General features: G+C 40.6%; 1 protein-coding gene across 4 annotated transcripts in view; it reads right to left on the bottom strand.

Annotated features, from left to right (window-relative positions):
• Positions 1–15,878, bottom strand: part of MID1 (midline 1) — a gene marked incomplete at both ends in the record, with an annotated part of 123,072 nt that overhangs the window by 75,093 nt on the left and 32,101 nt on the right. The gene's annotated exons all lie outside the window — the stretch shown is intronic.

The raw sequence follows: 15,878 nt of genomic DNA on the forward strand, positions 1-15,878 counted from the left end.
TATACATTATGGTTAAACCATGAGCTAGGGAAAAAGGAACCAGCTGTTTTTTCTCTCTTTACCTCAATCAGAAACAGCAAAAAAAAAAAAAAAAAAAAAAAAAAGAACATATTCCCACATCAAATCACCTACTACTGAATTCTTAAAATCTGCCATTTTATGGTCAGACTGAGGTTAATCTCTTGGAATAAGCTTTGAACTGACACGCTATTGCTGACAATAAGGTCATTTACAGGCATCTATAAGAAGTCCTTGTAACATACATTTACTCAGTTAATACATTGTATGGTTCATACTCCTGTTCTTTGCCTATTGATGCCAGATCAAATTTCCTTGTACATATACTTAGAGCACTCTCCTGATTAAGACAATAGCTCTGTTCCCTATTCCTTTAGAGGATCAAGCTTAAAGATTCTGCAAATTAATAATCATATATATATAATTTTTTTAAGTGGTACTGGGGTTCCTGGAAGCCCTTCTACCTCCGGGCTACACTCCCAGACCTATTTTTTATACTTTTTTATTTGGAAACAGGGTCTCCTAAGCCAGCGTGCGCAGCTGGCTTCGAACCTGCGCGATCCTCCTTTCTCTGCCTCCCAAGCGCGGGGATTACAAGCGTGCGCCACCACGCCCGGCAACTTAATTGTATTTTCAATCACAATCAACAGAGGGGCTGTAAACTCCCTCCATTTCTTCTCGTTCAGTGTGCTCTTCATTGCTACTATTCATTTATTCCCTTTTACACTCACACAGTACTTATTAAGCTTCTAGTTTATGTCAGATTGTGAGAGGTTCTTGGGAGAGAACAATAAACCCATCTACTCCCTGTTGACAAGGAGAGGCTGCATATGTGGGAGAGAGAGGCTATAAACCAGGGAAGGGGAAGAGTTGGTGGCTGCCTGGAAAAGTTTTCTAAGAGGACCAAGTGTTTCCACTAAAACCAGAAAAATGGGCAGGGAGTTTGTGCCAGACAAGAATGGGAATTTCAGTTTGCATTTCTCTAATTGCTAATGATGTTGAACATTTTTTCATATATCTATTGGCCGAATGTAGTGCATGAATGCTCTTACCACATCGAACCTCACTGTGATATATGACTGTGATGCTCTAATAAAATAAGTTTTAAAAATAGTGAGAATTTCTTGGGCAGATGAAATGCAGAAGAGTCCATGTCATATGACAAGATCAGGGAGATATGAGTGGGCGAAGGATCTGGAAACCATCTGCTTTAACCTGTCGGTGATTCTGCAATTGCAGCGGTAATGTGGGACAGTAGAATATTTCATGGCAAAAATAACAGATCTTAGATTTGAAATTATATCTGAGAAAGAAGACTGAAGTGCTGGGGGTATAGATCAGTGGTAGAAAGCTTGTCTAGCATATGCAAGGCCCTGGGTTTCGATTTTAATAGCATATAAAACAAGACAAAACAAAAACAAAATTAATAACCCTAAATTTTAGAAAGTATACAAGGTTATTGAAAATACATAATTTCATAAGAGTGATTACAGTTGATTATGTTGTGGAATTTATTATTTTTAGCCTATTCTACTTTCCTAAACTTTTCACTTGCCAAGGTATATTTAGGAAAAGAATAATTTTCCTCTAATTTTTAAATGAATATGTCAGAAGCAGAATATCTGGTTATTATTAAATAAGGTAAATTTCTTAATTTGGTGTTTATCTTATTACCTAAGTATTTTTTTAATTCAAATGAGTGCATTTTCACTTATGGTAGGTTCTTTACCACATCTCCCTTTTCCTGTCAAATTGCTCTCTGCTTCTCCTCAAAAGATATGATTCCCTTATTCAACATTTTAGGACTAAACTTCCTAGTTCTTCAGTTTTCTTGAGAAAGGGCAATTCCACATTTCCCCGTGTTTGTTTAATGTCTCCCAAGGATCCGATTTTATCTTGTGTCTTGTAATTTTTGTGTAACAGCTCATCTAATGTGAACTTTGCTCCCCATGATGTGATTTGGAGATTGACACAGCCCAGCCTGGGTGAGGTGCACACCCAGAGGTTAGGATTGAAAGTTCTTTCCTGGACGAGGGCATGCCCCCAAGACACGCATGCGCAATAGAGGCAAACCGTGGGCACATGGTTTGGCTCAGAGCCTTTGTTTCCCTTCATGAGAGTTCCATGTCTGGCTTCGATTCCAGAGGAGGTGTGAGGTGCCCTTTGAGCCCAGCGTGTGCATGGGGAGTCTCCCTCCAGCTGTCTGGACCTCTGCCGCAGGTGCTGTCCACTCTCCCACGCATCCCCTGAGATCCTAACTGCCTAGTTCATCTCCCTTTCTTGGGAACAGCCCAGCCTCAGTCTTCCCCCCACCATTCTACACTTTCTTCCACGGCTGTTCCTTGGAGATTGCCTCCGCTTGTGTTTAAACTTGGTCATACATTCTTTAAAATACACTTCCAACCATTTCGTTTCTGATTCTCCGAAGGATGTTTTATGCCCATTTTATCTGGACTGGATTACTACAAGAAATCCTCGGTTTAGTCTTTGCAATGCTGAAAACAACTCAAATATTACTGTTTTAAAGGAGAAAAAGAAGTGTTTCTTACACGAAGGATGGCACTTGATGGGTTAATGGTCTTGCCTTTGCATGGAAGAAAAATTTGCTTTCAAAGCTCTTAACAAACCCTCCCACCCACCCACACATTAAAAGAAAGCCTCACATTTCTCTACTGTTTGGATTAAATGAACTGTAACTGGTAATCGCTTTATGGTCAGGGACTAGAGAATAATTCTGAGGCATTCCATTATTCGATGTCCTTGATTTAGATATGGCTATTATAAGGTTTATTAGTCAGCTTCTTTTGGTGCGTTAATCTTAGGGAATCCTTTTACTTTTCTTGTTGGCTGACCCTTCATAGCAGGAAATTTCTAGGGAAATACATCATCTAACTGTTTACAGTTCAACTGTCATAGGTATGACTTTTCCAAAGCTAGTCAGCAAGAGAGCCAAGGAAACGCAAGGCAGCACACTGAGACTTGACAAACATCTGCTTGTTTTCCCCTCCCTCTAGTAAGTATACATCATGTATCAAATCTGTTTTTAATCAACCAATACATAGACTAAAGCCTGTGGCTTAAACACTTTGACCTAACTAGATCCTTTGGGGTTATTCAAACTGAAATAGTACAAGTGTTACTGAAGCAAAGAATCACTAAGTCAGAAGTATAATAAGGAGAAATTAAGCTGGGAGGGAAATTTGTTTCCAAGTAGTGCCAAAGGGGCTGACAACACGTTTGAAGAGATGGTGGGTATGAGGAAGGTAACAAAATCCAGCGTTCACTAAACCATGCCTTCATCTGCTTTGGCTACACGGACGTTTTTGGAAGTTAACTCCACCACTCACATCTTGTGCGATGGTCAGCAGGTTCTACAACCTTTTAACTTTGTGTCCTTCATGCAAAAAAAAATAAATAAAACGTTGTTCAGAGTAAAAGTCTTAGGACTAAGCAGATATAAGTTTGACTTCCCTATGTAGGTCCGAAAAATTCTATAGAGCACAAAACAATAAAAACTTCAATCTATTTAAATCTCCGTAATAAAACAAGCTTTGCAGAAACCCACGGTGTCAGGCACAAGTGAACATACGGGAATGAGGAAGCCAGAGTCACCAGCACAGCTGACCTTTCTTGAACCAATGACTGGACATGCCATGAACTGGGGTATCCCGTCCAAAATGGAAAGATGACGACAAATCTACCTCTCTATGCTATTGCTAAGATCATAGAAGAAATGAACACGTACACCAGGAAGCTATGCAAATGTTTGTTGAAATTGTAAATTCAAGGATAAAATATTCAGTCTGATCTCCAGGCTAGATGCTAGATGGGCCCGACCCCAGGCTGCTGGCAGACATCACCAGAAGCTTGCTGGTGGCTTTTTTCCTGCGTCTGTGCCTTTCTGTCTCAAGGCTGTACCTGGCCCCGGGCAGGGCGGGCTGGGGCACTAGGGAGAGTCAGGGGAGGCTAAGCCCCCAGGAGCAGCCCCCACCCAAAACTACTAGAATTGTTCAATATACTGCACAACTTTCTCCCTTCTGGGTGAGGCCACTCAGCCTTGCCCTATAAAATCCCCTCAAAGGCCCTGTTGGAAAGGAATGAGCAGGTCCATAGGAACAACCTGCTCATTATCAGTCCCTACTCTCCTTTCTTTCCTTCCTTCTTTCCTTCCTCCGTCCTTCCTTTCTTCTCTCTCCCTTCCAGATGCTTCACCCATCACTTCACAATTCAATTCTCAGTCAGAGTTGGCTTCTGGCTTAACTCACCCCAAACCACTTCCACAAACATCGTAATCCAGTCTTTTGAACTCTTTCTACAAGGAATGAACCTCAAGAGAGTTCTGTCCCATCTTCTCTCTTCTGTCATCTTTCTTCTCTCTGAACTGTTTTTCAGAGGACTCGTCTCCAAATTCCAAGAACAATTTTTTTTTTGCAGTACTGGAGGTGGAACCCAGGGGCATTCTATCTCTGAGCTACACCCCCAGTCCTATTTTTTTAGTCTTTTTTGATTTTTTGAAACAGGGTCTCACTGAGTGGTGAAGGGCCTCACTAAGTAGTTGAGGCTGTCCACGAACTACAATCCTCTGTCTCAGCCTCCTGAATGTTGGGATTACAAGGGTGAGCCACCACACCTGGCTTCGAAGAATAAATTCTTGGTTTTCAAGTTTGGAAGTTAGACTGATAAGAGCTGTAAAGTATTGGATCCAGAGCGCCCTCAAAAGGCTCGGGTGTTGAAGACTTGGTCCCTAGCTGGTGGGAACTTGAGAAGGTGCATCTCATTGGAAGAGGTAGGTCACACGGGGTGTGCCTTTGAAGGGTAGATCTTGCTTTTGACCTGCTCCTGTTCTCCCTCTCTCTCCTTCCTGGCTGCCAAGAGGTGAGCAGCTTTGCTCTACCATGCGCGTCCTGCCATGATGGCAACTAGGGACCGACAGCGGGAGCCCAAATAAACCTTTCTTGCTTTCAATTGACTTTCTTAGTGATATTGTCAAGGCTATAGAAAGCTGCCACAATCACCGAACTCAAAGCATGTTCAAACATTTCAAAAACTCCTCCTTCCATAGATTTTCAATTGGATAGCACGCAGCTACAAGACGGGATCTGCCCCCAGATTACATTTCCCAACAACACTGGATTCGATTTGCTCCATATTCTCATGATACTGTGATTACTGTCAGAATTTCCATGAGGGCTGCAGGCTCTTATTTGAGAGTTTGATATTTCAAAGTTGCCTAAGGTCTAAATCTCAATGAATATCAATGTCCCTGCTTGATGCCCTCTTGTCTGTGAAGCCCGCCTCGTGTGCTAGTCCAGACAGGGAATGCTTTCTCATTTAGTGCTCAGTCTTCTTGCTCACTGCCAGGAGATGCACCTGCTGCCCTGAGTCAGCTCTCCCGTGGAGACAAGCTTGTTACTAAGCCTGGGCCTGCGCATGAACGCCTCCATCTGCCTGTATAGTAGGTAATAATTCTACTTCCAAAGGAAAGCAGAAGGAAACCATTGCATGTATTGAGTACCTGCTGTATATTCATGTCATACTGTGTATTGAGCACCTGCTGTATACCTATATAATCGTTTAGTCCCCTCCTACTTTACACCTTGAAATATTCATATGGTCCAGGCATGGTGGCACATGCTTGTAGTCCTAGTATTTGAGAGGCTGAGACACGAGGATCATAGGTTCGTAGTCAGTCTCAGCAACTTAGCGAGACCCAGTTTCAAAACAAAAATTAAAAAAGGGCTGGGAGAGTAGCTCAGAGTTAGAACACCCCTGTTCAATAATCTATCATCTATCTGTACATCATCTATCTATCATCTATCTATTATCTATCTATCTTCATGTGGGGATCGCATAGCATGGATCAATATTTATTGTTCAACCTTTCTGAAATCTAATATAGCAAACCAACGACTTCTTTCACTGAATGAATACCATAGAGTGTTGAAATAGCACCTGCTGCTCTTCAGAGCTTTTCTCATTGGTCAAGTGGAGTCTGAACCCAAGAAGGAGAGCCTTGGCAGTTTAGAAGCATGCTCCTGGAATGTGACATAACTCCACCCAGATCAGGGGATTTCTGGGAAGGCAAACTCCACATTGTTGAACAAATTTTCCTAAGCACAGGTTTATATAAATAGAGAGATGGCCTAGCAGTCATCACCATCCTTAACACATCTAGTTCAGATTCTGTCTAAAACCAAAGCCACGCTGCTCCTGGACTTAACCTACGGCCTATGCTCAGGTGATCTTTGTCACCGGTGCTCTCGTTCTGTGAGAAGAAAGGATAGGCTGACAGTCACTGTTGAAAAGGACAGGTGTTATGGCGTGAGGCCACTGTGAGGAAAGGCTTGGTCCGCGGAGTGGAGCTATTAGAAAGTGGTGAGCTGAGTACGGTGGCACACACCTGGAATCCCTATACTTGGGAGGCAAAGACAGGAGGATCACAAGTTCAAAGGCAGCCTCAGCAACGTAGACCCTCAGCAATCTATCAAGCTCCTGTTTCCAAATAAAAAATAAATAAAGCAGATCTGGGGGTGGAGCTCAGAAGTAGCATGACTGACCCTGGGTTCAGTCTCCAGCAACACACACACACACACACGCAGGAGTGGGGTCTAGTGGGAGGTCTTTGGGTCATTGGGGTGTGCCTTTGAAGGGAATTTTGGGGCTCTTCCTGTCTGTGTTTTCCAGGCATCAAGAGGTAACCAGTCTGAGCATGCCCCCCACCCCAGCTCTCTCCATCTGTACTTCCTGGCTTGAGGTATGGCCATTCACTCCAATACGTGCTTCTACCACTGCCACCTGCCATTGGAAATGGGGGCCTCACCAGAAAAGAGCCAATGAAGGCCCCCACCCTCCAACCTCCAGAACTATGAAGGAGATAAGCTGTTTCCTAAGCTTAGCTGCCTCAGGCATCCCACTGCAGTGACAAGCAGCCCGGTACAGCAAGGTCTTAGTAAATGTGCTACTTACCCAATGCAATTCAAAGCTACCCACTGCCATCGCCACCGCAGACAAGTGCACACCGGTAAGATGATCTTTTTACAAGTAACTATGCAAGTGGGGGCAGATTCAAGTGTTGAATAGGAACCAAAACACTGGGTACAGGTCAAAGTTGTGAAAGATAAAACTATAAAATATGTGTTCATTAAACAGTGAGGCTTCCCTAGCTATACAAAAATTTTCCTAACTTCTTGTTATTTGACACTGGAGATTAAACCCAGGGGCATTCTACCTCCAAACTATACCTTGAGGCTTTTGAAAAAATTTACTATTTCCAGCCAGGCATGATGGTGCATGTCTATCATCCTAGTACTTGGGAGGCTAAGACAGAAGGATCACAGGTTCGAGGCCAACCTCAGCAACACAGCAAGACCTTCAACAACTTAGGGAAAATTTGTTCCATAATAAACGAATAAAAAAGGTTAACATGTAGTTTGGAAGTAGAATTCCCCATATTTAATGCTCAGTGCCACAAAAAGAAAACAAAATGCTATTTTTTATTTTTGAAACAGGGCCTTGCCAGGTTACTGAAGCAGGCCTTGAACCTGTGATCTTCCTATCTCAGCCTCCCAAGTACTGGGAATACAAGTGTATAGCACCACGTCTAGCTCATTTTTGTTTTTAATGCATGTATTTTTAATGCATTTTCTTAGAGCTACAGTCAACCTCCTTTGTTTTCTTTTTTAATTATTATTATTATTTTTTTGGTGGTACTGGGGTTCCTGGAAGCCCTTCTATCTCCGGGCTACACTCCCAGACCTATTTTTACATTTTTTTTAATTGGAAACAGGGTCTCTTAAGCCAGCGCACACGGCTAGCTTCGAACCTGCGCGATCCTCCTGTCTCTGCCTCCCAAGCGCGGGGATTACAAGCATGCGCCACCACGCCCGGCAACCTCCTTTGTTTTCTATATTGTTTAGTGAGACATATTTGCGTTGATAATTTAGCAACCCACGGGAGGACAGCTGATTTTACATCAATCTCAGCATGAGCCCTGTAGGCAGGGATATGGGACATAGGCAAAGAATAGTGAATCCAACTTAACAGATGAGCTTTGTACCTCTCCATACAGGGACACCCAGTCAAAGAGCAAGGGAAGCAGACAAATGCTCCTAATTTTAGCCTTTGGAGACCTGGACCTAAGAGTCAGGTTGCTGGGAATTAATGACTTGTCATTGAACACTACTATTAAAATGTATGCCTGAAATAGGAGATTTCAGTAATTCCTTTTGCATTTGCCCAGGCCTTAAAGAATGTTTGCCCTTATTCTGAAGTCAATACTTCAGAATGTCTTTAAAGTATAATATTAGGTCTGGATACCTTTCAAGGCAAACACAGATCTGGCTTGTTTCACTCCATATTCAGGGCGACATTCAGGAATTGTGTTTGTAGCCCTGACACCTAACACCACCACTCTTGTGCCATCATCATAGAGCCACGTCGAGTGCCACAAGCCATATATTTTCTTCTAAAGAACTTTAATCACGACCCTGAATATGAAAACACACTTGTATTAACACATGCCACCTGCATAACAGCATAAATTCTTTATATGTAACTAAACTCTTAAGATGTTTTAATTACATCGTAGGAGTCTGAGGCTATCTTCAGATCCGACTCACGCAGACTGCGGATACATGTGATTTATGTTGGTTTAATTTTTAATGCCTTCTTTCATTGGTTATGATAGTTAGCATTTCCAAATGGCCTGGCAAGACGAGCCGCTCAGGGAACTTCAAGAACCTAATAAAATACAATCTGCATACAAATTTAAGTCTAGTATTCCATGGACTACAATTTAAGTCATTTTGATATGTGATACCATATTTACCTTGTCAGGTTTCATTTGAGATTTCTATATTAACACTGCAGAATCTGCTCCATGTATTTATAAATTCCATCATCAGGAATTCAGTGTTTATTTTTCTAACCTGGTAGTCAATAATATACAGAGAACAAATTTTAAATACTGTTTATGGTCTAGAAGAGCGTCCAAATTTTAATAGACGTACATAAATCTCACTGTATGGCTATATTCATTTAGTTATAACTTAGCCAGATCCAATGATGACTAGTTAGTTCCAGGTATTAGAGACGTGAATGGCCTTTTTTGTTTACTCCTCCTCTTCAGTCTCATTTCTGCCTGTAATAAGAGAAGTGAATAACTGACCGATAAATATAATCGTCAGTTTGAAAATCAATATCAAATGAAGCTGTACCCCTTGGAACCTTTGATATTTTATAACTAAAATATAATGGTCTCAGTTGCAAGATTTTCTCCTGGAGAGAATTTCCAAGAATAGCCTGTAACATTTATCAGTGGCCACGTAGCAGAGCATTTTATAAGAGCCCGGTGCAGGTGTGAGCCACAGACAGTGCGCTTGGCTGCTCTCTCTGCTCATTAGCCTCCGTGTCCTTCTCAACACTGCACTCTGGAATGCTCCGGCACATCAGCAGAGGCAACTTCTCAGTGAAGAAACAGGAGGGAATTGAAATCACGTGGCAAGAGAGACCCGTGGAATACTGGAAGGGGTCGGGGATGGGAAAAGGGAGAACTGAGGAAGAAAAGTTCAAATAATACTATGGTAATATATAAAGAAGCTACTATCAATCTCACTAACACCTTCAGGGAGGGAGGAGGAGCAGAGCGGGATGTGGAAGGGAATGCACCAAGTGATGTGTGCATGCGAGTTTGGATCACACTGAACTTCACTATAAAGTACAACTGTGATGCACTGATCAAAGTATGTAAAAAGAATTACATGGTGAAGGAGATATTGCAAATCAGACAGAGAGTACTGACAATCCTTACATTTTTTAACTTTTTATGGCCATTCTGCCAAAAGTGATCTATAGATTCAATGCAATCCCCATTAAAATACCAACAACATTTCTCATAGACCTTGAAAAATCAGTTATGAATTTTGTATGGAGAAAGAAAAGACCCAGAATAGCCAAAGCAATTCTCAGCAACAAGAACCAGGCAGGAGGCATCACAATCCCGGACTTCAAATTATACTATAGAGCAATAGTTGTAAAAACAGCATGGTGTTGGCACAACAATAGGCAGACTGAGCAGTGGAACAGAAGACACAGAAACAAACCCACACATCTATAGTCAACTGATCTTTGACAAAGGGGCCAAACTCATACACTGGAGAAAAGACAGCCCTTTCAACAAATGGTGCTGGGAGAACTGGCTATCCATTGGTAGAAAGTTGGAACTGAATCCTAACTTCTCACCATGCACAGGAATCAACTCGAGATGGATCAAAGACTTAGAAATTAGACCAGAGACTGTGAAGCTATTATAGAAAGGCATAGGATCTACACTTCAACATATAGGCACAGGGAGTAACTTAATGAAGTGAGTACAAGGTGGTGGGGGTATACATGCACTCAAGTGAAAACCTTTCAAATTGGGAATATATTTCATCAATTAAACCAGAGGTCTGCAAACTACAGCTCACAGGCATTCTCCTGGCTGCCTGCTTTTGTATGGCTTTCCAGCTGAGAAGAGGTTTTTACATTTTAAATAGGTTTAAAAAATTAAATGAAGAAAAATGATTGTGACCCATGAAAAGTATAAGAAAATTCAGATTTCTGTGTTCTTCACATTTCATTGAAACATAGACAACTCTCATTCCTTCACATTTTATCTTGCTTTCTTGGTACTACAAGGGCAAAGTTGAGAATTTGCACCTATGAAGACAGAAATATTTGCTATCTGGCCATTTACTAAAAACTGCTCTCCTTATTTATAAAACAAACACCCAGTACTTGGGGAGGATGCGCCAGGAGGATTGCAGGTGTGAGGCTGGCCTCGGTAACTTACAGAGAACATCAGCACACAGTGAGACCCTGTTTCAAAATAAAGAAGAAAACCAGCCTTCCATCCTTCCTTCCTTCACCTCTCCCTCCCTTCCTTCTTTCCTTCCTTTATTTCTATCCAAATACTTTTTATTAATGAATACACAACATTTTCTCTATTGGTCCAAACCATTTACAAGTTTTAATATAATTCAATTCACTTAATATTTTCAATCCCTACAATGGGAATTTAGTAGTATACTTCAAAATTCCAATCCTTCGGGCGCTCAGACTTCTAAAGTGAGAGTATTTCTGTCTTTTTGTTATTGTTAGCCACCAAAAAATATTTGAACCTTATAACAGACAAATATAACTATTTATTTTTTTTTAATTTTGGTACTGGTGATTGAATCCAGGGGCATTCCACCTCTGAGCTACATCCCTAGGTCTTTTCATTTTTTTTATATTGAAACAGGGCCTTGCTAGGTTGCAGAAGTTTTCAGTAAGTTGCTGAAGCTGCAATCTTCCTCTCTCAGCCTCCCGAAGTACTGGGATTTCAGGCATGCAGCACAATACCCAACGAAAAGTAACTCTAAGTCATGGGCACAATGAAATGGTTAAAGAAATTCCCCATTTATTTGTGTCTTTTGTTCAGAGAGCAGAAGATTCAGGCAAAGGAAGAGTAAACATGGTAAATCAGGTCAAGGTTACTATAGCAGGAACCTGGTCGAGTGTGAAGAAGGAAGGCATGCCACAGGGATTAGTCTGCTCATTCTATTCTATGAAAATGTACACCCAGTGTTGGAGTGTAAGTGTGCACTTACACTCACTGTCACCCTCAGTCTCTTTTCTTAATCATGACATACCCCTTTAAGGGAACCTTAGAGCACTGGGTAATTAATGTCTATAAAATCTGATATTAAGGGATGTCATACATGTCATTTGTGTGTGTCCCCTCAAGCTTAGCTTCCTCCATCACTCAGGGATTGAACAATGTTGATCTTATCCTCTTTCTTCCAGTGTAAGTAGGTGATGCCGTTGCCAGATACTCATTAGTGAACATGTTTTGGCCTTCCCACCCAAACACGGTTTCCATTGATACCATCGCACATTTTTATCAGAACTGAATGTCAAATTAGTCTCAGAGTGGAGGCTCAATTTTCGATGGATATATACACCTGTGTTGTTGTTTTTCAGATACTGTGGGAAGGCCAGATCTCATATTATGTAGGTACTTCATGTCTGCGGAATTGACTATATTGAGTATATTTCAAGCTATCCCAGTTCAAAACTCTTGGATCTAATGATATCACATAGGGAACTATAATTTGCTTTTTTATTTGTTTGTTAGCTTGCTTTTATTTTCATTGTCTTAGAGGGAAATGCCTTTTCTGGACCAGCTGTGAAAATGATTATTAAAATTCAACCGTGGTCAGTGGTGCTCTTGAATTCATGGCATTCCTGAGAAGGGTTCATGTTGTTCACGATATTCATATCCCCACATGGGCAGTGCAAAAAAAGTATTTAAAGCCAAAGGGGGTTACACTTTTTGGCTCAAAAAATAGATTAAAATTCCATTCCATTCAAAGTGGGCCTGGTCTGTTAAGAATTTACAAAATCAATGTTATGTAAGACAATTCCCCATTTGGGACATCCTACAGAATCAAAGGAGAATGTGAAAGCATGCCATTGTTTTTCAGCCCTAAGAAACTTTCTAAGACAGACCTTTGCCTGGGGTTTAGAGAGTTTGAGTTTAAAATTCTTGAAATTCGTTGCATCCTTTGTTTCTTGACTTTACCACCTTTGCTTAGTTTCTTTTCATTTTAGTAGCACTAACGCAGCATTTGTCCACTCAACATGGTTTGCCTGAGTTGAAATTGAAGAAATGCAAAGCTGGCATGGTGCACGCCTGTAATCCTAGTACTTGAAAGGCTGAGACGGCAGGATTGAAGGTTAAAGGTCAGCCTCAGCAACCGGGTGAGATTCTCAGCCAGTTTCAAAATAAAAATATAAAGGAAGGCTGAGTGTGCAGTTTGGAGGTAGAATGCCCCTGGGTTCAATTCCCAGTACCAAAAAAAGGAATAAATTAATAAACAGAGAGGGAAAATTTGTAAATTTAATACAATTGACAAGTAATCTGATATTATTGTATAATGTATAATGATTAAAAATGAGAGAGAGAAGCCAGGCATGGTGGTACTCGCCTGTAATCCCAGTACTTGGGAGGCTGAGACAGAAGGATCACAGGTTGGAGGAAAGCCTCTGCAACTCAGTGAGACTTCACCAATTTAGAGAGACCCTGTTTCAAATTAAAAAGGGCTGCGGGATATAGCTTGAAAGAAGAATGACCCTGAGTTCAATCTCCAGTATCAAAACAAGCAAACAAAAAAGAATTATAGAAAAAAGGAAAAGGAGGTTCTGAAGGAAGTGAGATGATGGGCATCCTCTAGGTGAATTATTTCCTCTCCAACCTGCACACTGCATTAACCTGAGGACTTGCAAAAATATGCTGCTGGCTCTACACCACCTTCTCAAGCAGACAGCATGAAGGATGGAGTCTGGGGCGGGGTCCAGGGAGTAGCAATGTTAAAAGTTCCCCAGGAGATGATAACATGCAGCCAAGGTCTAGAAGCATTGCTCAAAGTGGACAAACAGATTCTGTGATACAGCAGACAAAAATTAGTGACTTGTTCAGTTTACTAATTTTCCACCTTAGGATTTGTTACTAAAAATAATATTTTGTTATACAGCTTTTATGATTACAATAAGTACAGAAATAAAATTATAGATATATACAGAAGTATGAACTTCTCAAAGAAAATTCCAGGCGTTTTACTAAAATAGTATCCAGTAGAGAAACAAAGATTGTTGTTATTAAGAAAACTAGACAGCTGGGCATAATTTAGACCAAAATTAGTACTTGGGACGCTGAGACAGGAGTATCACAACTTTGAGGCCAGCTTCTGCAAGCTCGCTTAAAACTTAAATTAAAAAAAAAGGGCTGGATGCTTGTATATCCTCTCAAGTCTTGTACTCCAATGTGATTGATATATGACTACAATGCACCAATTTAAAAAATAAATTAATAAAAAAATAAAATAAAATTGATGATATATTAAAAGTAAAAAAAAGATGTATGAATACAGTGCATCAATAAAATGTTAAAAAAAGGGGCTGGAGTAATGGTTCAGATATAGGATGTCTCTGGGTTCAATTTCTAGTATGACAAAAAGAAAAAATAAATTTAGAGGGGGGCTTTTATTTTAAAAATATAGAGGAATGTTTTAAAGAATCATTTAAGTATTCCTCATGTCTACTACTAAATGATCACTTCATTTTATACTTTACAAAAACAGTTATATCATATAATTTGGTTTGTTGACTTTTTTATGCTAGGGCTTGAACCCAGAGGTTTTCTACCTCTTAGCCATACCCTCAGACCTATTTTATTTGAAACAGGGTCTCACTAAGTTGTTGGGGAACTTACAAAGTTGCTGAGGCTTTTCTTGAACTTGTGATCCTCCTGTCTCAGTTTAGTAAGTACTGGAATTATAGGTGTGTACTACCATGCTCAGCTGATATGTTGATGTTAACAGTAATCATTTTTCTAGAAACCTAACAGAAGTTTACTATAGGTGTTTATAATTTAACTATAATAATATAAGTTTACTATATACTTATATTAATATAAGTTTACTTATAATAAAAGTTTACTATATAGTTATATTAATATAAGTTTACTTATAATAATATAAGTTTACTATAGAAGTTTACTATAGGTGTTTATAATTCACTAATATTGTTATATATTAAATTGAAGATGTAGAGAAAAAATCTCTAATAACAAAAGAGACTTACTGTCCTATGAGAATACTTTCAAAGGTCAACCCAACTGCCTTGAAGACTAGAATACTTGGTTGTTTAAAAGGTAAAATGCAAAGATTTGCAAGGATGGTAGTCAAAGTGATAACATAGAATTGTTTCTTTGATTGATGGCCACTTCCCTGGAAAATACTTTCTGGAGAGTTAATTATTTAACTTTCAGTGCCTTACAAAACATTATTAAGTCATTTTCCCAGTAGAGCTCATTTGTGTCTACATGGCCATTGACAATTTAAGGGTCACTGTATTCAGAAATGAACTACCTCTCATTTCCCTGGACTATATTTTAGTTTACATACACAATGTTTTGCTAATGAGTCAAAGCCAAGAAATAAATGTGCCTTTAAAAAAGTCACTTGATGTTAGGCCAGCGAGAGAAAACTGTCCAATCATCAGACAACTGGGAGAAGGCGTTCCAATTAAAACAATTACCGGCGACAAAGACCCATCTTTTCCAGAGTCTGGAACATGCATCAGGAGTTCCTAAAATGTAGCAGAAACCAACAGCAGCAGGTGTGGGGAGATGGTGAGAATGCAAGTTGTTGAACCAGAGCTGGTTCTGGAGGGCAGGGGGCAGGATCAGTGCCCTGAGGAGGCCTCACAGCAATCTTTTTTTTTTTTTTTTTTTTTTTTTTGCGGGTCTGGGGATGGAACCCAGGGGCATGTGACCTCCAAACTACATCCCCTGCCCTATTTTTTTTTTGTTCTTTATTTTGAAACAGGGTCTCACTAAGTTGCCGAGAGCCTCACTAAGTAGCTGAGGCTGTCCGCAAACCGTGATCCTCCTGTCTCAGCCTCCCAAATGCTGGGATGATAAGCGTGCGCCACCACGCCTGGCTCTCAGCAATCTTGATGGAAGCCCAAGTTTGCAAAGCATTGCCCTGTGATGTTGTGTGACATCATTCAGGGAAGGGAGATTTCAGATTTTCCTTAGCTTTAAGAAAGAAAATGAGAACAGAGAGACGCTAGGAGAGGGTGAGGGATCTCTCTGCTCTTCTGTCACTTCCCCTTCCTCATGGACACTGGGAGGCCCTATTACTTATTCAGTCTTTGCCTTCAGGCCCCATTCTCCAACCTGTCCCCAGATCGTTAGTATCTGCTGGGAAATAAAGTTCATCGTGGAAGAGGGAGCTAGGCAAGGCAGAGAAAAGAATACGCGGAGGGCAGAGGAG

This window comes from Muscardinus avellanarius (assembly GCF_963383645.1).
Source record: "Muscardinus avellanarius genome assembly, chromosome: X".
Lineage (NCBI taxonomy): Eukaryota > Metazoa > Chordata > Mammalia > Rodentia > Gliridae > Muscardinus > Muscardinus avellanarius.